The following is a 20,655-nucleotide window of genomic DNA, read 5'->3' on the forward strand; positions in this document are numbered from 1 at the left end:
TAAATAAATTAAAAAATCTTAAAAAAAAAAAAAAAGATCAAACCCTGCATCAGGATCCATGCTGGACATGGAGCCTGCTTGGGATTCTCTCTCCTCTCCCATAGACCCTCCCCCTTCTCTCCCTTTAAGACATACCACATTTCTATGGTCAAAGTTATAAAATAATAATGCGTCAAATTGAAATGTTATCTTAAAGTAAAAAAAAAGTTTATGATGTTCTTTATAAATTTAGTTTGTAGTTCAACTGTGTATCAATTCTCGTAACAATTGCAGACTAAATTAAATTCTGACTTTTGCAACAAAATATAAGATAGGACAAGATGGCATTCTTTCAATAACTTTGGTAGGATATGGGTAATTCAATATTACTTACAGAAACTTCAGGAAACACATCTTGTCAAATTTGAAATTTCAGTTTGCAATTGATTCTAAGTTGGATATTTTTTTTAAATTTTTTTATTTATTTATGATAGTCACACACACACAGAGAGAGAGGCAGAGACACAGGCAGAGGGAGAAGCAGGCTCCATGCAGGGAGCCTGACGTGGGATTCAATCCTGGGTCTCCAGGATCGCGCCCTGGGCCAAAGGCAGGCGCTAAACCGGTGTGCCACCCAGGGATCCCCTAAGTTGGATATTATATATGAATTATAATCAGTAAGGGACTATTAAAAGGCTTTGACTGGACGTGTGGAAAAATGCTACTGTGGATTGCATAGGGTGTTTTAATTGGGTAGGTGACTAGTTTTATAGAACATCACTTAATTGGAGAATATTTTCCTTATTTTAACCTTTGGTTCTCTATCAACTTCATAACTTAGGTACTTGGTGAATATTTAGGTAATTAGTATATCCCTAACATTAACTAGTCAATTAACTTTATTTGTTCCTTCTCCATTGATTTTTTTTCCCACGCTAGAACTCTGCTTTTAATTCAAAGTTTAATTATTCAGATAGCTACAGTCATATTAGCCTAAAACTGTTTTTTAACTGATGAAATTGAACTCAGCATTTTCCCTGTCTCACTACTGATAGTATACTCTAACTTTCTATTGATTAGGAAACTTTCCTTGATAGTCATGGACTCAATTTTTGGATTTGAAACTATGTATCAGGTAAGAATTTCAGACCAAGTAGTTAAGCATAAAAGATGTGTAAATATATTTAATTTTCTAAAACTTAATTTCTAATATGAGCCTTAATTCTTCATCCAGGAGCCAGGGACTTAAATAATCTCTCAGTATGAGCAGATCATGCATTATCTCTTACTCTGGACTGCAAAGTCACCATTAAGATTTATCTAACTCCCTCTCAGCTGCTTCTCTATTCCTCCTGAGCACATAGGAAAAATTCTATTGCTGTGGGAAATTCACTGAGGTTACATAAGAATATTAACCATCTTAATCCTAGGACCCCATGCCCCTAACAGTAGCACCTGAGAACTCCATGAGGCTGACTTGGCCCTCTGTCCAGCTCTAATAAAGGCTGGCCAGCCATTTCTATGGTACAGCTTCTGCACCCTGTTGAAAGCAGAAAACTCTGGGGGCTGGTTTTTGTTTTGGGTCCACTTTAGGAATGTGGCACATGTTCTTTCTGTTCTTATATTCACAAACATATTGGTGGAAAACATATTATCTTCTGAGCCAGGAAAACATTATTTAGAATTGGTGTGAGAGAAAAAAAAAATCCCAGGAAAAGCCAAATCACTCAATTTAGATGTCTGGCAAGGAAATATAGGAAGAAACAGTGGAAGATCCTAAACCAATTGGGATTAAATTGTATGAACTAGAAGAATAGAGGCATAAAACTGAAATTAGGATCAGCTCTGGAAAAAGAAAGCTTTTTTCTTTTCTATCTGAATTTTTGTCCTGAAGTTTGTACCTTCTGAAAACATGTATCTGTTACTTCTTATTTTAAAACCTGCGATGAATTTCTACCAAATAAAGAATAAAGTTCCTACTCCCCAAAATCCTCCTGATTTGGCTCCAACCTACATTTTCAACCCATTTTCTCTCTATACTACAAGCTATAGACACAATGATCTATTTGCCAATTTGCAAACAAGTACAGAAGCATACTTCAACTCAAACTGATCTCCATAGGTTGATGCACAAAACCAGCAATGAAGTGTCAAAAACGAGATGAGAGAAATAAGGCCTCCAGCTCTCTGAGAGTTAAACTAAGTCAACATGTACCAGAACAGAGAAGATAGAGTCTTTTTACAAGAATAGCAGGTTATTAAAGACTTGAAAATAATCTAATTGTTAGAACAAACATCAGTCAAAAGAATTTCTTAAATCTAAAATGGATTTATTATTAGTGGTAGAGTATCAATAGGGAAGGGACAGTCTGGAAACAAATATTGGGAGTTGACTGTAATCACTCAGAGAGTTCCTTGTAATCACTGTTAGCACACAATGGGGTTGTCCCTATAATGCAGATTGAAGGATAGGATTACAGGACCTAATGATGCAACACCAGTATTTAATATCTGTGAGCACAGGATCTGGGACACCTGGGTGGCTCAGTGGTTGAGCATCTGCCTTTGGCCCGGTTTGTGATCATGGGGTCTAGGATTGAGTTCCACATCAGGCTCCTCATGGGGAGAAGGGGGGGCTCCTCTGTGTGTGTGTGTATGTGTGTGTGTGTGTGTGTATGTGTGTGTGTGTGTGTGTGTGTGTCATGAATAAATAAGTAAAATCTTTAAAAAAAAAATCTATGAGGACAGGATTTTTGTCTTTTTTGATCACTGTTATATCCTTCGGTGCATGGCTGGCGTATAGACATACTTTGTTGAAAAATTAAGTCTCACCAACTCCCACAGTTCTGATCTCTGTGTTCCTGGCAATCTTTTTAATTATGATGTAACTTCTCATACAGATAGGACAAAGAGTGGAGGTACTTATTAGTGAATGGATTATGATTTAATAAAACATTTTAGTTTTTTCATTGGTTTCTAGTGACTATGTATAAATTGAATCTTCTAAAAATTGATGATCCCTAGAAGCACTAATAGTCAAGTTTGTAAATCTATAAAGCCCAGAGTGAGACCATGTGATCTACAGGGTGAGACTATTTGACCATACTACAGTTCTCCTCATTGTCAGGGTTATTCTGAGAGATCAAGTGATCTCCCTTTTTTGACACACCTGTAAATGCAGCACATACTTTCTCCAGGCTACAGAACTTGCCCAAACTATGGTTTTTATCATCTTCACTCATAAACCAGCCCTTCTCAAACCATGAGAAGTCTTCCCATGGTTTCCCTCTTCTGTATTCAGATTGCATATAAAGCAATCTGTCAAGAGATTAAATAGAGGGTGTTCTTCCATTGTTTTTTGTTTTTTTTTAAGATTTTATTTATTCATGAAAGACACACAGAGAGAGTGGCAGAGACATAGGCAGAGGGAGAAACAGGCTCCATGTAGGGAGCCTGATGTGGGACTCGATCCCAGGACTCAGGGATCACGCATTGAGCCAAAGGCAGACGCTCAACCACTGAGCCACCCAGGCATCCTTTTTCCTCCATTGTTAAATGAAAACTAATGCCTGCCTTGCTGAAGTGTGGTGACTATTAGTGATAGCATAAGGTAAAATTCCAAATACATGGTGAGAGTACTCAGCTCTCAGCAAATGGCAGCTATCTTAAGTACTGTTTCAACAATTCATTGATATTTCTAATACTAATACTGCATCTCAATTCAATACATTTTAATAAGCATGTTTGCAGATTATTTTCTTGACTTAAGTAATTAAATGTAGCCTCTTTGTACCTTGGCTTTTTTGACTATAAAATATAGACAAAAATAACACCCAGACTCATTTGGATAAGTGTCTGCCTTTGGCTTGAGTCATGATCCAAGGGTCCTGAGATTGAGCCCTGAGTAGGGCTCCCTGCTCAGGGGGAAGTCTGCTTCTCTCTCTCTCTCTTTCTCAAATAAATAAATAAAATCTTTAAAAAAATAACACCTATTTCACAGAATTCTTGTGAAATTTATATTGTGTTATACATGTAAGTAGTTAGAACTGTGCCTCATGCCATTGTAAGCTCATTATACTAGCTATTAGTAACAGTAGTAGTAATATTTTTAGAGCTTAGAGTAGAGACTTGTGAATAAAGATAATTATTGTTAGATAAGCAACTCCATAGGTATATGAAAAGACCAAAGATGGCCCAAAGAACTAAAAGATGCCTTTTATTACTGTTGGAGGAGTCCTCCTGGAAGTAGTAGAATGTGAACTTGTGTTTGAAGGATAAGATTTACTAAGCAGATAAAAGATGGGGTTGTGAGATGAGAACACTGACTCCAGGAAGGTACATGGAGTCCAAGAGAACAGGGTGTATTTTGGGAAGTAGACTAAACTGGTACAGCTGGGGTGTAAAGACAGGTTGGGGGTATGGCTGCTGGGGAGAGGGTAATGCCAGAAGAGGACACAGGGATGACACAGATCTTGTGTCCTACTAAAGAGTTTGTATTTTATCTTGAGATTCATAGGTTAGAGTTCTTAGACCTTTGTTGGCTTAGGAAATGGGCCTCAGAAATACTATAAACACCTAGAAATTAAATATAAGATCTTGTAGATGCATTTTAAGTGGGAAAATGTTCCATGGCTCTTGTCAGAGTTTTAAAAGGATCTCTAACCCTAAAGCGAAGAACCACTTTTACTGGTTGGACAGAAAGGATTTAAGCAGGATCAGGCTTGGTTTTAGAAAGGTCCCTCTAGTGGAAGAAAGCTGGCTGGGAGAGATTTGGATCCATGCCTGAGGAACCTGTTAATGGTCTGGCAGAGGGGCCTGAAGGAAGAGGGAAAGGAAGGGTATGGAGAGAAAAGGGTGACTACTCTCCATTTGGTATTAAAATGACTAGTTCTTTCTTGTACAAGGATTTGTGGAATGTCTAATATGTGCCAGCACTGTGCTAGCTGCCAGAATAGAAAATTCTAGCCCTTACAGAACTTTGAAAGGAATAGAGGAAACAAACAATGGAAAATTATCTAATTATAGTTGTGATTAGGGCTGTGCCTCCCTTTCAAAAGAAATTTCCAGAGTTCAGGAGCCATGTTTTACTCATCTATCTTCTAACAGTAACTTGTCGACAAGAAATACTCGATTAATATCTATCTAATAGATAAATATTTCATTTTATCCTGGTCTGCTGACTTGTTCTGAGGGATTACCTGTCCTGATAATAAACATATCTATATAGGTTTCCAGGATGGTGCTAATGCCTGTTTTATCCTTCAGTAACAAGATCCTGCTTTGTGAGACAAATCTTGTGCTAACCTAAAGTTTACAAGTCACAACATAATAAATTCATTTCTTTAAGGAATCATATCCAAGGAATCCAATCATTCCTGGATATAGGATTATATCTGCTTGCCTCTCTTCTCCTTTGGGGAAAAATACTAGAGATACAAAGCTAAAGTAGACATTATTTCTGCCTTCAAAGATCTCATAACAACATGGACAATTTGGTTTTTAAGGCAGGGGATAAATGATAGAGGAACAGGCTCATACCTGAAAGTTGTCTCAACAGGCATCTAGAAATACTGATCTAGAATTTAGGAGAAATTAGGAGAAAGCCATGGTTGAAACTAGAAATGACTCAAATAATGTAATACCTTTCTGCATATGTACTTCTTTACTTTCTCAAATAATGCAATACTCTTACTAACTTAGTGAAAAGGTTATGCAATATTTACAATTCAACCAGCTCCTTCATCTATCCTCAGGTGATCTTGGTGACAGACATCTGCCTGTCCATCCTTTTGCAACTGGACTTTGGGTCACTTCAGTTATGATTCCCTAACTGAATGGATTAGCATTTGTAAGACTAAAAATGCAACTTGTCTCCGCCAATTTTAATTTTTTTTGTATGGTTTACAGGGTTTCACTTACTAACTTTCCGAATAATAATTAGCCTTTTCAAAATTATGTCCATTTGTACTTTACTGAGCATTAACTATTTATCTCAGGTTATATGAGTTGGGTGGGAAGCACCTGGTTGCAGTAGAGGTAGAAACAACTGTTTGGTTAAAATAAAGAGTCAGGTCTTTGATATATTTATAGATTCATGAGCTAACTTTTCTATTACTTTTGCTATGGCTAAAGTAATGTTTTTTTTAGATTGTATTTATTTATTTATTCATGAGAGACACATAGAGAGGTAGAGACATAGGCAAAGGGAGAAGCAGGCTCCTCGCAGGGAGCCCGATGTGGGAGTCGATCCCGGGAGTCTGGGTTCACGCCTTGAGCCAAAGGTAGACGCTCAACCACTGAGCCACCCAGGTTCCCATGGCTAAAGTAATGTTAAGGAAAACACTTATTCATACATCGGCCTCTCTGTGAAATGAATGACTCCAAGCTGTCTTGGGCTGATGTGATATGGTGAAGACATCTTTGCTCCCTTCTCTCTTTTTGAAATGATTAAGAGAATTGATAACAAGTTGAACTAAATGTCAGCCAAAATCAATAACCAGGAGGTGAAAGCAGGCTGAAGCAAGTGAATTGACTTCGGACATAAAAGCTGGCCAAGGGAATAGAATCCCCAGCCAGGGAGGCTACACTGCCCTCTGGGGCCATGACAAAAGAATATGAAACCTGCTATTGAAACTGGATGTAACTCACCCCAGAGGTTGGATGGGAATGGTTGATGGGGTCAAGCAGGCTGCCTGCCTCAGCTAACAAGACAGCTTCTTAGTGCACAGTCTCAACCAGACTGTCAAGCTCCAGGAAAAAGTAAAATTACAACATCATGTATTTCTATGCAAAAATAATTGTAAAAATAACATTCAAGTCTACTCATGCTACACAATTTCCTACACTTTTAAAGTCATTTACTTCATGCTAGCTTTGGCAGCACATATACTAAAATTGGAATCATACAGAGAAGATTAGCATGGCCCCTGTGCAAGGGTGACACACAAAAATTCGTGAAGCGTTCCATATTTATAAATAAATAAATAAATAAATAAATAAATAAATAAATAAAGTCATTTACTTCTACTTTTAATTTTCTCTTCATTTTATGGAATGGTGCTCCATTTTTATGTTGATTTTCCTAGTAATTTCAACAGTTGTGCCCTTGATTATATTATTAATTTGCAGTCTAGTCTAAGCTTTAGAGACAGTGATAGAGCAAGAGAGAGACACAGAAAATGAGAGAAAGAATGAGAGAAAGAGATCTATGTTTGAAGGGAAGGCCTGTACTTCTTTATTTAGAATGATCCATTGCCTTTATCTTGTAATGTTAGTGGCCAAACCCAAAGTATCTTTTCTAATAGTCCAGGCCGAAACCACTCTTGATTCAAATATGCTCAAAGGTAAATAAAAGAACAATTTTATTTGCCTTCAATTGTTGAAACCTTTAATGGAATGTAACTCCACACAAATCTTTTTATAAATGTTGAAAGCTATTTTCAAATATTTTATTTATAGAGGAAGTTCAGAGCAAAATTTGGAGGTATGATTGCTAAATATATTGACTAAGTAAGTATCGATTTTCAAAACATATAAGAATATTAATTATCCTAATATAAAGGTCACAGAGATTACTGAAACAGCTTCCTAAGTAGTCTCATCTCCATTTTCAGCAGCTCTCCAAGCCGGATCCATTCATGGCACTTACTTGTTTAAATTTCTTTACAGCAATGGTTCTCTGATTATGGTCTCCAAATCAGTACCATCGTCATCACCTTGACCACCACTAATTCTTGCTTCCTAGAACTGACACCCTTCTGTAGTTCCTTCCCAGTAAGTATGGGCTGGATTTAGTGACTTTTACTTCTCCCTGACAGAATATGGCAGATATAATGGGATGTCACTTCCAAAATTAGGTTACATAAAACAAACAAACAAACAAAAAAACTGTGGCTTTTATCTTGGGGCCTCTCTCTTGCTTGCTATCTCAGAGGGAAGCCAGCTGCCATATAGTGAGTTGCTCTGTGGAGAGTCTACATAGCAAAGGACTAAGGGAGGTCTTCAGCTAACAGGCAGCAAGGAACTGATGAAGCCCTCAGGCCAATAGCTTGAGTAGGAATCTTTGCAGTAACCTCATGAGTGATCTTAGAAGCAGTTCCTCCTTCAGTCAAGCTCTCAAACGAGACCAAAGCCCTAACTGACACATGACTTCAGCCTTCACCTGGATTCTTGACCCACAAAAACTGTGAGATAATAAATGTTAGTTCTTTTAAGCCAATTAATTTGGTGATGATTTGTTATGCAACTATTGATAATGAATATCCCTGGGAACTTGATAAAAATACAAATTATGAGGATCTATTCCAGACCTAGTGAACCAGAAATTCTTGGGGTAGGGCCTAATAATCAGTGTTCTGACAAGACTTCCAGGTGATGCTGATGCATATTCAAATTTGTGAACCAGTAACTTACAGAAGAAAGTCTAAAACACTTAGCTAAGCTTACAAGATACATTCTATGGCTTTAAAACAAAAACAAAAACAAAAAACCCTGTTCCCTCATCTTGTGTCATTAATCCCTAACAATTTTCCATACCAAACCATTTCAGCAGCAGCAGTTGCAGCTGAACATGTCTTAGCCATCAGCTGGCCTCTTAGATACTGAAAACTATGTTAACTACATATAGTATCTAGTTTATTAACAATTAGGAGAGTAATGATAAATACCACTTGTTGAGTACAGACTCCATAACAAATCCCTCTGTATAATGGTCACATGAAAATTTACTAGCCAGACACTGTTTAAACTATAGTGTTATCACCCCATTTTAAAACTAAGGAAAACAAGTTTCAGAGATAAAGTCACTTGCCTTACATCACATGGAGAACTATTAGAGTCAATATTTAGCATGATTCTGACTGCAGAGTTTGCACATTGAGCCAATGGGTCACACTACTTCCTAGAATATGTAGACTGCAATTCTTTGAGTTCCCTGTGTCCTCTCTAGTCTCAAGGCCTCTTCCATCTAAGTTCAGGGGGAACTGCCTTTAGGAAACTGTCTGACTCTTTCTGGCAAATATAAATGCCCATTCTTCATGCTTAGTGAAAGCTTATTATATGCCTGAAAACATTCCAGATATTATAGATTTAGCACTAGAAGAAAAAAATAAACCAACAGAGAAAAATTATTACATTGGAGCTTATATTCTATTTGGGGGTTGGGGAGACAACCTAAAAAGATATAAAAAATTAATAATTATTCTAGATAATGAGGAAGTAGCATATAATAAATAACACAAGGAACATGTGTAGAAAATCTGGTAGTGGTGGAAGAAGTATGTTCTGATATTAAATACAATAGTTAGAGAGTCTCATGCTAAAGGACAGCATTTGAACAAATTTCTGATGTAGACCAAGAAGGGAGTTTGGGGTAGGAATTATGACTAGATAAAAGCAAGTGTAAAGGTCCTTAGGTGGGAGAGTGTCTGCCATGTTTGGAAACATCAAGGAACAAAATGCAGCTGGAGTGAGACGAGTTAAAGAGCAGGTAGCAGGCGATGAGGCCAGAGAAAGAATAGAAGAGGGACATCAAAAAGGGCCTTACAGGGATCCCTGGGTGGCGCAGCGGTTTAGCGCCTGCCTTTGGCCCAGGGCGCGATCCTGGAGACCCGGGATCGAATCCCACGTCAGGCTCCCGGTGCATGGAGCCTGCTTCTCCCTCTGCCTGTGTCTCTGCCTCTCCTTCTGCCTGTGTCTCTGCCTCTCTCTCTCTCTGTGTGACTATCATAAATAAATAAAAATTAAAAAAAAAAAAAGGGCCTTACAAACCATTGTAAAAATTTTGGAGTTTTCTCTGCGTGGAATGGGAAATCACTAAAGGATGTTGAATAGAAGGGCATGGCTTATTTTGTTGTTTAGCACTTTGGCTGATGTGTTGAGAATAGACTATACAGGCAAAAGTGGAAGCAAATAGACCAGTTAGAGTGGTTAGAAACCCATTTTAATAATCTAGGGTCTATATCAGTGATCATGGAAGCTTGGGCCATAGTAATAACAGTGGGAATGCTAAGATGTGATTAAATTCTGGATACATCTTAAAGACAGAGCTAACAGTATTTATTAAAGGATTTGATATGGAATGTGGAAGAAAAGGAGTCAACTTTTTTTGGTTTGAACAACTGAAAGGATGGAGTTGTCCTTTACTGAAATAGGGAAGAATGTGTAACATATAGATGTGGGGGGAAAGTTCAGGAATTTGGGTTTGGAATGTTAAGTTTGTGAAGCATGTTAGCTATCTAAATGGAGATATCCAAGGGGAAATCAGATATATGGAGACAGAGGAGTATTTGGTAACAGAGATGTAAATCTGGAAGTTATCTGTTAACACACAATATCTAAAATGATGAGACTAGATGAAATTGAGAAAATGAATATAGTGAAATCCTGATCACTCCTTGAATAAATGCATATACTCAAATATAGCCCTTTCTCACTCTTTTCTTATCTTCTTAAATCTTTGGTAAATATATATTATATGCTTGGCAACCAGCTAAACCTTACACCCAGTTTGTCTGCTTGTTCATTTGTCTCCCCACTAAAGCCAGAGTGTATTGAGCCAGGACCCATTTATATTCATGTTTCCATTCCAGGTACCTGGCATGTAGTAAGTTTATAATCCATGTTTTTTGAATAGTCTGTTAACTATAATCAACTCTATTAAGACTTGACATAGGAAAATAAGACAAAATAAATTAATTATAGTCCATACAGAATATGATGACCATGTTTAAAATGCAGATGGAATATAAGGGATTCAGTTTAGTCTGGAATCTTTAAGTTCTATTTTATTATTAAAGACATATTAAGACATAAAACTTAAAAGCGGGTAAGGAAGTTAGGCCAGCATATGGAAGAAACTTCAGAAACAATGAAAGGAGATGCATTAGAGGGAGCTGAGGTCCAGTTTACTTATGAGTGTCTGCATTTCAGATTCTACACAAGAATCCAAAGGTCATCTTGAAACTTCAGACATTAGACTAAAGCCATACTTTCTCTGTGTTCTATACCTGAGTAAAACCTGAGAATAATTTCCTAAGACATAGCAGAGAGGGGGGTTTTGGAACCCAAGAGAAGTAAGAGAAGATGTAATAACTCTCTAAGAAAACTAGAATTGGAAGTTCGATTCTGGCTTATTCAGATCAAAAAGATTGAAAAATTGTGATAATCAAATGAAATTATAGTCCACATTACTGTATATTTTGGAATTGGGAGACGACTAGCTCAGTCTGGAAAGTGCTCTTAGGTTCACTTTGAAGTAGGTGAGAAAAAACTGAATGGAAGCAAATGAAAAAAATAATGTCTTCAAGCAGTTTTCAGAGAAAGCTGTCACAACACTTTAGCAATGCTGACAGACTTATCAGAGAGGGACATTTCTTCCCCCATAATATCCTCCAGTGAGCAGTGTCATTAAAAAAGTTTATCAATAATGTGTATTCAAAATAAATTTAATTTTTCTGTTCCTATTTCTATGAAGCTATATTTAATTTGAATGAAGTGTAATCCTTAGCCAGATTATCTTTCAATTAGAGCAATATTCATCTATTCATATTAATTCTGAGACTACTTAAGCTTATTTATTTATTTATTTATTTATTACTTTCTTTGAATTTTAGCTGAGGGTGAGAAAATTAATAATATAATATGTATTTTTCTTTTTTTATTTTTTAATATGTATTTTTCATTCTAAGTTTAATCACCTTAGATTATATGAAATTAGAGTTATAAGAGATGGGGGGAGGAAGATTCAATTATCCAAAGCTATTTAATATAATTCAATAAATATTAATCAGGTTCATTTGGTGCCCAGGGAACTTCATCAACTGTTGTAGAGGAATGAGTGGACAAGCAAAAACAACAACTACAGCGACAACACAAAATCCCTGACTTCAAATTATTTGTAATACGGTAGGAAAGAATCATGGAAGGAAATAATGAATAAGAAAAGCATCATAAATGCTATTAGGATTCAGATTTGAATGCTAAGATTAAGCAAGTGATGACATTAAAGAAATCTAGTTACTGTTTGTTGAAAAAAAACAAAAAAGAATGGATTGGTAAAATGCATCAGACAGGATAATTCTATTCCAAGTAACAAGACATCAGTCCAAATATATCTAGGCCTAGATATAAAGAATTTATTAATAAATTGCACTAAAAAAGAACCCTAGATATAGGTAGTTCTATAGTTCAAGAGTTTTGTAGCTCAGTGATTACAGGATTCTAGTCAATTTGTAATACACTTGGACTTTTCCTTATCATCGCAAGTTGACCACCACCATTACAAACATCAATTCCTCATATAGAAATACTCAGAATCACAGAGAGGAACCTGGAATCTTTTCAGAAGAATCTTTTTTTTTTTTTTTTTTAATTAAAGAGGTAATTTGTTATCAGAAGCTTGCCTTTCCTCATTCTCCACTATGCCCACATGTTGCCCTATATTCCTTAGCTAGATGGCCAAGCCCAGAAATGAAGTCTGGGAAAGAATGTGTGACATTTGAGCTTTTGTTGGGAGACATGAGCTCTACCAAAAAAGAAAAAAAAAAAAAAAAAAAAAAAAGGAAATTGCTGTGAAGTAGGAAAATAATATTGGATGCTCTCAGAAATATGATCCCCTTAGGTAATTTCTTTGAGCACTATATAATACCATCATTACCATCATCCTCCGACTGCAATGCCCTCACAATTTCTCCACTGGAATACAAAAGCTCCCTATATATCTATGCCCATGACCCCACCCGTGGTCTTTGGCATCTGATGCTTACAATTTGACATCTCCATGCTTCAGTGGCTGGCTCTTTTATATTTTTACTTTTTTTTCTTTTTCTTTTAAATTTTTAATAACCATTTTATAGTACTTATCAACTGTTTTTCTTAGGACTTGATGAATACTAACTCATGCAATTCTCACAACAACCCTAGTGGGTAGGGTTGTTATCATTCTGATTATAAATGAGGAAAAGAGGCTCAATGAAGTTAAGTAATTGGCCTATAGTTACACACTAATAAAGTGCTAGGTGGGATATGAAAAACAAGCCATTTGGATCCAGACTGGGCATCTTTACCACTTGGCTGTGCTAATTCCTCAGTGGCTTGAGGAAACATGGTATCTGCTTGTTCTCACTTGCAAACTCAGACCTCTTGGAAGGAAGCTGGTTATTTTGAGAGTTTTAATAGACATTGTTATGACATAGCTTGGGTGAATAGTAACCTAGTTACCTAGCATCCCTGGGCTTTAGTTTCTTAATTGGCAAAATTAAATACAAAAACCAACAAAACATGACCTCCAAAGTAATTTTCATCTTAAACATTCAATTACAGAATTAACAATTAACTGAAGTAGAATTGACTAAAGTTCAAAGTCAGACTCTTATTTCCTTAACAACACTAGTCTTCCTATTTCCATTTTTGTCTTTTTACAGTCCATTATCAACTCAGCAACCTGGGAAATCTTTTAAAAATTAAACCAGTCCTGGTGTTCCCTTAAAGGGCCCCATATAATGTCCTCAGGACCCCACAGGATGTCTTCAGACTATCTATTTTCTTGCCAACTATGCCCCCACAAGCTGGACTTTATTCCTTGCCATACTTAGTAAGGCCACTGTCCTTGTGTTCTTAGCAGCAAATCCTCTTGTCCCAGCTCTTTACAGGCTTCTCCTCACTCAGATTTCAACTCAAACATCACCTTCTCACAGTGGCGTTTGCTGGCCTGCCATCTACCTAAGGCCCCCTCAGCCCCTTGACTAATCCAATTCTTCATCACACTGTCCTTTTTTATTCTTTTCCCAGCATTTTTTCATTTTCTGAAATCATCTTGTTCATTAATTGGAGGGCAGAAACCATGCCCATTTTTAAAACTAATACCTAAAATAATGATAACTTGGTAAAAGGAGCTTCTCATTTCTGTGTAAAACAATCAAAATACTTTGGGGCTTAATTGAGATCAGGTTCATAATTAAACATTTTCAAATGAAATGAATGGGCATATATAAAACTAAATAAGTGGTCTTCCATTTTGTGTTTTTGACTTGTATTAAATATTTGTTATAAACATAAGGACATATACAGACACTGTCAGATCACCATATTAGTGAAAAGGACTAATTTTTTTTGGTGGTGGAGAGGTGTTATCTAAATATCAGTAGTTAAATAGTTAGTCATGTGATTTCCCTCATTTACAGTTTCTAAATGAAACAAATCTCTCTCCATTTTACTTAACTGTATCTTCCTCTTCTAAGAAGCAGTGAAAATTTATGTATTTTTGGAAACATATCAGTCTATGAAAAATTTTCAAGTCATAGAGATTACTGTATTTAACATCTGCTTTAGAACACAGATTCCATAATAGATGATAGCAGATTAACTGACTGGGATTGGTGAGAGTTGGCTGTTCTTAATTCCCTACCCTGTGATGTTTCAACTTCCTGCATCTAATAATTCTTTAAAAAACACTATTGGCTAGGGATCCCTGGGTGGCGCAGCGGTTTGGCACCTGCCTTTGGCCCAGGGCGCGATCCTGGAGACCCGGGATCGAATCCCACATCGGGCTCCCTGCATGGAGCCTGCTTCTCCCTCTGCCTATGTCTCTGCCTCTCTCTCTCTCTCTCTGTGACTGTCATGAATAAATAAATAAAATCTTAAAAAAAAAACACTATTGGCTTAAATTTTGCAATAATGTAGGATTTATAATGTACCTTGATAAAGAACAAAAGATATTCACTGATGTACATGATGGGATAATATTAAATTTTGTGTTTTCTTTTATTTTCTTAGAAGCAAACAGAACACTGTGAATTGTCATTTCTATTTTGGCAGATGGAAACAAGCACACAAAACTTGCCTGGTGGCCTATACCAAAATGTAGATGCTTAAAGTTAATGGAGGTGCAAAAAGAAAAAAAAAAGTTAGTGGAGGTGCTATTTTAGGAGATATGGCTGGGAAGGGCAACAATGCTAAGGTGTGAAATACTCATTTTATTCCTTTCTCTCCTTTTCTTAGCTATATTGGACGTATTCTTTCACAAGAGGCAATTTGTCACTTTAGATTATTAAGCTATAAGAAAATTAGGTTTCAAATACAAATTAATAAATCAGATTATAAATCAGTCAGATTTTAGAATATAGGTTTCCCCCATCTCACCCTTACTATCCGAAAGTAGAGCATTCCTATGAAACCTTTTGTAAGCAAAGAAATAATCACCATTTTGTAAAAGCAAAACTCCTCTTTAAATTTCTTTCAGTTAGCAAAAACAATTACTAATGTAGGTCTTTAGTAAAAATAAAGTGTCATATGGCAAACTTTCAGATAGAGGGGGTAACCTGTACTTGTAAAGACTATTGGGGTTTAGTGCTGCTAAGACTATTTAGAGTTTCAGTGTTATTTAAATAACCAAGTGCCGGGAAAATGTATTTTCAATGTTCTCTATTCTTTTTACTTTTAACTCATCAAAGTTACTGCAATTTAAGACTTTTAAAAGCTGATCATTTTATGTGTAAAGAATATATATGATCTCAGTAAATACAAACGGTCTTGGTAAAAACAGGGAAATCCAATACCTGTGATTTGAATAAATGAGTGGAGGGACAGATGACTCTACTGTGGCAGATACAAATACTGTTCAGTTAAGCTGAGCATGTAAGGAGCATAAAGTGTGAGCTAGAGCCTATACTAGGCACTGAGGACATCCAACTGAAGTGGCAAATCTTCAACCTTTAGACCTGCTCTCTAGGGTGGAGACTGACACTAACAGAAGCTCAGGACCATGTGCTATGTGCTATGTGTTAAGTAAGTGGTCAGTGAGGGGTGTTTTGGATAAACAGAAAGTGGATCTGACATGACCTGAACTGGCCATGAAGTGTATGGAGAAAGCTCTAGGCAGATGGAGCAGAATGAAACAAGGTGTGGATAGTGTAGTGAGTGGGGGGAAAGTACAAATGGATGACTACATGACATGACAAGGCACAAGTGTTGGAGAAGACAGAACAATGGGAGATGGGGCTGGATCATGAAGGGCCTTCATCAATCATGCTGAAGAGCCTGCACTTTATTTAATGAGGTGTTGGAGAGCCATCAAAAGAGAAAATACTGTAGTGGAAAAATGGAAGATAGATTCCAGATCTAAAGACCAAAGGTCAAATCATGTCTCTTACTGCAGTTTTTTTTTTTTTTTTTTAAATTATAGATGCAGGTCTCTCATCATCACATGAAGAGTAGGGGCTATCCTTAAAACCTGACACTGATCCATTATGGAGAGACAATGAGTAAGCAAAGGACTGTGGGCAAAGGAAATGCATGTACAAAAGGTGACTATAAAATCACCAATCAGTTTTGATGTGTGGCTCCAGGAATTAGATTCATTATTACATCATTATAGCTCATTCTGTTTTATTAAAATTAGGCAAGACCTACACTTACTATTGTGTCTCTAATGTAATTTAAATTATTCCTAAAAAAAAAAAATCCTAATATTAACCTTTTTAGGGAGAGTCTGAGATACCTCAATGATCTTTATCTGATAGATTTCATTTGAAATTTCCCACATTTTTATATCGCCATGACATTAAAGTTGACAACTCTTCTTTAGGACAGGCTGTAGTGTTATACTTTGTTGAAAAAGAGCTTCCTACTTCCATGAAAGCCAGTTACAGCATTTTGGGAGTCAAAGTGTCAATCCTGTCATCTTTGTTGTTCTTTCCATTTACTTTTTCATCCTATTCTATAGTGCTTCCCAGGCTTCCCTGCTTCTTCCCATCCCAACTTATTTCATTTGTCTATGAGTCTTTAAGTATTTAGATTTATCAAGCTTGAAAAATGACTGTGATACAATTCCCTGACTCTCAAAAGTTATATGTTCAGAAATGGGGAAAGGGTGAATCTTTTAGGATAACTTTATAAATGTTCTCCTTTATGTCCCGCCTGCCATGAGTCAATCTGTGTCTATGCTATCTTCCTCTGTCTTCTATAAACATTTTCTGCTTTTAACAGAGTTTTAGAACTGAAAATCTAACTCTTCATGTGAGTGTCTTGAGCTTCCTACATTCCTACATTTAGAGGCAGTCTTCTTAATATCTGGGAGGACACTTTATGCAGAAGTCACTTCTATGAATATGTGTTGTTGGTTAGGAGACTCTAAGCTCAGCACCTGAAAATGTTTTATAATCTTTTCCTTAACATTGACTTATTTAGTAGAAAATATGATCATAAATTGAGAGCCTCAATGAAGCGCCATGACCCTTACTTTAGCCACCAATATAAATGACCTCTTTTATAATTTATTTAGACTGTATATACTGTTACAGTATAGTATAAAACAATGCAAAAACAATTCCTCTACCTGCTCCACTAGCTTCTTAGACAACCAAATACTGTTGTAAAATACTACATAAAATCAATATAAATATGTCACTAAAAGATTCTTAAATGCGTATCAGTTTTGAAGGGTCAACTTTGATATTTATAAAACAAAAACACATGCCCCGTTCTGCTTATGGATTCAGGCACTTAACACACTTGTAGATTTAAAAACTGTGAAGCCAAATAACTGCCCCTATGAATGAATTGGGACACACAGAATTAGCTATTTGTGTTCTTGTGATGAGGGGCAAGTCACTAACAGCACCTGTAATTAACCACCTGCTCCTCTAATTACAGAATCACAGATTAGATATTCTGGAAAGCAATTCGTGTTCCACATTTCAGATTAAAGATACAGATTTACATAATAGGAGAACATTTATCCCTCTAATGGTTTCTAATAAATTCACACTCAATTTGCATTAAGAAGAGTCACATTTGGGACCTGAATTTAAACACGATCTTTTCAAGATTTTTCTCTGGATGCTGTGGAAGCTACAAGAAACAGTGGCTACTTAAGATAAATCCATTTGGAGGGATAAATATAGAATAATGAATGTATTTTTGACACATAAAAATCAGATTTAGAGCTTGAAAAGAAATAAGATTATTCTTTTCTCAGTCCAAAACATTGGCTTTAAAAAAAAAAATTAAAATGCATTAGTGATATTTTTTTGGGCCCTTTCAAATAATATAACAACTCACCAAACCACTCACTGCATTAAAAATATAGGGACAGGAGACCCTAGATAGGATTTTAAGAAAAAGGTTAGTTTCACTCATTCATTCATATTCATTTAGTCCAACAGTTAGTGAGCATTTACTCTATGCCAGGCACATTTTAAATGTAGCAGTGAATATAAAAGACAGAAATCTTTCCCTTAATGGAACTTGTAGGAGCAGGAGCAAGTACTAAGCAGAATAAATAGGTAAAATAATACAGTATTTGGCCAGTAAATGCTGAGGAGAATAAATGAAGTGGGGGAAGGAAGACAGGAAGAATCAGTGTGGGAGCAGAGGGTTGATGTTTCAGAAGAGTGGACAGAGCATGCTTCATCGAGAAGGTGATACTTGAGTAAACAGCTAACAGAAATGATAAAGCAAATCTCATAGCATTCTAGGTAGCACAAAGACTATTCTGTGGGTGGCTGGTATGAAGAAAAGCAAGGAGCAGAGTGAAATAGAAAACGAAGGGGAGAGCAGTAGGAAATCTGGTAGGAGAGGTGATCAGGGAGGAAGATATTCATGTAGAACCTTAAAGTTAATAGTACAGAGGTAGGTTTTTACTTTGGGTGAATAGTCTGGGGGGAACTTGTTAACTGTTGGAATGGGAAGGGAAAAGTATGTTGTAAAATCTTTGAAGTTGAGAAATCGGGGTATCTGAGTTATGAACAAGCCTAAGTACTCCGTTTTAAAATGAGAAATCAAAGCACAGAGCAATTAGAGATTTGCCCATATGTAGCTAGTAAGAGGCAGAGTTGGAACTTGAAGCTAAATTCTAACTCTATCACATATGCAGTCTCAACATTTCACAGGTTCAGGAAGAAATGTCTTAGCTTCAAGGAGACTAGAGATTGGTATTGATGAGTTTAAAAATCAGTGACCCTAAGCTGAACAATCAAATTACAAAGTGTTGGGGAAAAATGGAATTCTCCAACATTATGCTTTGATCTTGCTTTTGGCAAGTATTTCATTTATTGAATATCTTTAAACAGAGCATGTTTCATGGGGCACCTGGGTAGCTCAGCTGGTGAAACATCTGTCTTGAGCTCAGGTCATGATCCTGGGGTCCTAGGATTGAGCCTGCATTGGGCTCACTGCTCAGTGGGGAGTCTGCTTCTCCCTCTCCCTCTGTGCTTGTGCTCTCTCTTTTGCTCTACCTCAAATAAATAAATTAAATCTCAAGGGAAAAAAAAAAACACAGAGCATGTTTCACAAAGATTTCAAGTAGTTAAACTGATCTGTGCCTATATTTTTTCTTTAGGGGTTAAAGTTGGTCTCAAAAATTGGTTTAGGGGAAATGTGATTTGCATATGCAAAATGTATCTGTCCTGTTCTATAGTTGGATATGAGTGTATGTGCACAGATAAGCAGTGCTTCACAGGAAAATGCTCTATGGCCACTTAGCTCAGTTGGTTAAGGCTTCACGGTAATTAAATTGGAGCAGGAGTTCTTCCCTATGTGGGCTTCTATCTTGGCCTCATCACAGATGCAGAATGCATCCCAAACCCTGACCAGCTGTCTTGAAAATGCATGCCCTTGGTCAAAAGGACAGAAATAAAAGTCAATCACTATGGATAGAAAAAAGATTGCTCGAGAATATGCCATGCTCATAGTGGGTCAGCAGCATCCTTTTAATACTCACAGGCAACCGACTGATTAGTCTTGAGTTGGAGTAAAGCTGGTTACCTCCCTGACTCATAACAACAAAGGCAGATGAGCAGCAATTTTGTTTCTTGGTGTGAATGTCTCCTCACGTCTGCGGGGGCCTCTGCTGAGCATTTCTCTCTCAGTGGGTCCCTCTGTGTGGGAGTATGTACATGTTCTAATCTGGGATGTGATCAAATAAGACTACATTTTGTTTTTCCTCTGTGCTCTTCTTGAAAGGCTCAGTCCAAATTCAGTTTTCATGAATTGTGCTACTCTAATCTTATGTATCAGGCACTAGAGGCTCTTGAATTCAGAGCATAAACTTAATGATATAATATTGCCAATTAGTATGTTGCTATTAAGTTTAAAGTCTTTACACATTTTCCAAGATGCTGTGCTTGCATCTAAGATGCTAAGCTGCTAAAAGCTTTTGACAAGTTTTGACAGAGATCAGTTTCTAAAATGGCATATTCAATGAATCATGTAGGCTATAGTGCAGGAGGCAACACATGATAGAGGCATGGATATGGATTTCAGTTCTAGTCTGTGCTGTGGCACTCAACAATTAAGAAAACTTGAAATAGGGGCATTTAATTTCAATGGATCTTAGTATAATAACTGTTTCAGATAAAGTGATCTCTAAATTTCCTTCAGGACATATAATGTTTCTAGTGGGTTCACTTCCTACTGAAAGTCGTGAAAAATATATATTTGAAGTCAAGATAAATTAGTTGTTACTAACACCATGATCACTGGCACTGGAGAGACCTGTGTTGTCTCTGGTGAGCTTATATAATGAATATAACTTAAAAACGTATCTCCTCATTTGTAAAACAAGAATTAAAACCCAGAAGCAATTTTTGGGAGGATTAATTTGGGTAACAAGTGAATGGCATGTAATAGTAAGAAATGTTAGCTATTGTTGTCTCTTTCTCTACATATTCCTACATAGTT

The 20,655-nt window shown here is 36.6% G+C and overlaps 1 protein-coding gene, 1 long non-coding RNA gene and 1 other non-coding gene across 7 annotated transcripts in view; 2 read left to right on the plus strand and 1 right to left on the minus strand.

Annotated features, from left to right (window-relative positions):
* ADGRB3 (adhesion G protein-coupled receptor B3) overlaps nucleotides 1–20,655 on the minus strand; it is a 714,356-nt gene that overhangs the window by 208,394 nt on the left and 485,307 nt on the right. The gene's annotated exons all lie outside the window — the stretch shown is intronic.
* LOC144317294 (uncharacterized) lies at nucleotides 1,029–12,349 on the plus strand. The gene is made up of 3 exons (XR_013383245.1): nucleotides 1,029–1,114; nucleotides 7,648–7,752; nucleotides 11,786–12,349. It is a non-coding gene; the product is annotated as an uncharacterized LOC144317294 (long non-coding RNA).
* Nucleotides 6,844–6,952, plus strand: LOC144317975 (U6 spliceosomal RNA). Its single transcript, XR_013383838.1, has one exon. It is a non-coding gene; the product is annotated as a U6 spliceosomal RNA (small nuclear RNA).

Source organism: Canis aureus, chromosome 7 (genome assembly GCF_053574225.1).
Source record: "Canis aureus isolate CA01 chromosome 7, VMU_Caureus_v.1.0, whole genome shotgun sequence".
Classification (NCBI taxonomy): Eukaryota; Metazoa; Chordata; class Mammalia; order Carnivora; family Canidae; genus Canis; species Canis aureus.